This window comes from Solanum stenotomum, chromosome 4, assembly GCF_019186545.1.
Source record: "Solanum stenotomum isolate F172 chromosome 4, ASM1918654v1, whole genome shotgun sequence".
Taxonomy (NCBI): Eukaryota; Viridiplantae; Streptophyta; class Magnoliopsida; order Solanales; family Solanaceae; genus Solanum; species Solanum stenotomum.
This window is the reverse complement of record NC_064285.1, coordinates 23,679,208-23,681,761: the sequence shown is the minus strand read 5'-3', so window position 1 is coordinate 23,681,761 and position 2,554 is coordinate 23,679,208. Positions and strand designations below refer to the sequence as shown.

Genomic DNA, 2,554 nt, shown 5'->3' with positions numbered 1-2,554 from the left:
TCATATCAATTTAACAAATAAGTACATCTTAAAATGTTAGTCAAAATTCATATCGTTTGATTCTAAACAAGGAAACTACAATAACTAAAAAGGAACGGAGGGAGTAACACTTAATGATGGATAAACTAACATGTACTCTTACATCATTAAATCACTTAAATATACTCACTCTGTTTTTTATATGTCATCTTTACTATAAATAGTTGGTCCATAATACTTGTCATTTCATAAAATTAATACATAACTTACAATATTCTTCGTATTTTACCCTTATAAGTTATTAGCCTTTAAAATATATATATATATTTGACCAACATAGAAAAACTAAGTAAATAATTCATGTTCATTGGTCAAATTAATTAATATTAATTTGTATTCTTTGATTGAAAACTTGACTTCAAAAAAAATTAAATAACGGTAAAATAGTAAACTTACCTAGTTTCTTAATGCACTTGAAATTCATAAATGGTGACATATAAATAGAAACGAAGAGAAAAGTAAATTTACATGATTAGTTATAAACAATGAACCTGGAGGCGCGGAATATTGGTCCCGAATCTGTAAAATAGACGACTCCATTTAATTGATCGAAGTCTACCATGTTTGTAAAGGTAAAAGGCTTGCCATCTATGCCCGTAACAAGTTGTCTAGCAGGGCCTCCGTTTCGCCCAACAACCAAGAGCCCATAATTGATGTCAGCTATGTAGAGGTCACCACTTCTGTAGTAAAACCCAAGGCCAAGGGGTCTTCCACATGTGATGAGTAAATTTGGGTCATTTTTGCCATCACATACCTCCTTGGTCCTAAACACAAAGAAAGTAAATTACACTATATAAATATCATGGTTATTTTGTGATAACAATTTATACGTAAAGTAATTGTTAATTTAAGACGAAGAGAGTATTTGCCTAATTTATTCTCATTTATGACTTGACCTTTCACCATATTGATATTGATTTCTCAATAAATGTTAATTCTATATACTTTCTCTGTCCCTAATTACTTGTCTGCTTTTGAATTGACACACCTATTAAGAAAATATTTATTGACATAGTGAGTTTACTAGTTTACCTCTATTAATCATAGAGTGCATGAATTAAAAACTTATGATTTTCAAGAAGTTCCACCTTTTTCAAAATAATTAATTGAGGGTATAATAGGTAAAAAGAAATTGTCCTTTCTTGATTTGTCAAAATGGACAAGTAATTAGGGACAACTAAAAAAGAAAAGATGGACAAGTAATTAGGAACATAGAGAGTATTTGTACGAAATTCGGACACACCCATAATTGGTGATTTAAGGCTCATCATATAGAGAATATACAATTCTACACTTGCTCAATTCATTAGGGTGTAGGTTGTGGTATATGGAGTTGCTATACTAAATTCTCTCCTCAATCAATTAGATTTTACGTTGTAGTATAGGAAGTTTCTCTTGCTCCAACATAATGTGAAAAACCACCATCGACCGTAAATACCAACCATGGTTCATCGTACTCTTCTGCTTTTGCTATATGAAGAATAAGTAAGTTCTCTTTTATGAGTTCTGATTAGATTTTAATTAACATGTTATGTAATCTTACACTGTTAAAGTTATAAAATTAGAATAAATCACTCATTAATTGTTTCTATTTTTTTTAATTGACAAATAGAAATAACTACTTTTACTAAATAACATGACAAGTAAACAGGAGCGGAATATTTTTTACTTTTTATTTTTTACCTTAATGGTGATGTGGTAGCAAAATGGGTGAAGCCAATACGTGGGCCTTGGTATTTGAGAACTCTGCCATCGGCTACACTTGTTTATGGTCCGTTGCCTAAAAGATCAAAAGCGCTGGCTTCAGGGCCTACTATTCCCGAAGGAAGTTGGAGCTTTTTAAATGGAAGTAATGGTGTCATAACCATTTGAGAATAAGCAATGGGAAAACAAAATATTATGAATATTATTGCTCTCTTCATACTTGCCATGTCTTTGAGCAAGCAATTATGAAACTAATGAATCTTGATACCTCCTATTTATAGAAACTAATCCCCACCCTATGTATTTATCTAAGCTTTTTTTTTCTTTTTTGCTAGAAACTAGAAACAAAGATATTATATTATAGATTAATATGCATCATTAAACCAAAAAGATTGAAAAATTAGGGAACAAGGCAAAAATGTCAACATATTCATATGAATACAATATGAATTATCCTCTCTATCAAATGTATTATGTATCAATGTATCCAATCAATTGTAGGTGAGAGATTTATATTTTATATCGGTTGTATTCGAGAAAAGAATTTTGTATTCAACTGTATTTGTATTATGTATCAATTGATTGTATTTGTATATAAATCAGTCTGTATTTGTATTTTTTAAAATCCAAAATCAGCAAAAAAAATACAACGAATACACTCCCTCTCTCGACCTCGCTCGCCCCTCTCCTCCCTCTCTTGATCTCGCTCACCCCTCTCCTCCTCTCTCGATCTCGCCTGCCCCTCTCCTCCCTCTCTCGATCTTGCTCGCCCCTCTCCTCCCTCTCTCGATCTCGCTCGCTCCTCTCCTCC

The 2,554-nt window shown here is 32.0% G+C and overlaps 1 pseudogene; it reads right to left on the bottom strand.

Moving 5' to 3' along the window:
• Positions 1 to 511: 511 nt before the first annotated feature.
• On the bottom strand, positions 512 to 1,970 carry LOC125861368 (protein STRICTOSIDINE SYNTHASE-LIKE 10-like; annotated as a pseudogene).
• Positions 1,971 to 2,554: the final 584 nt, after the last annotated feature.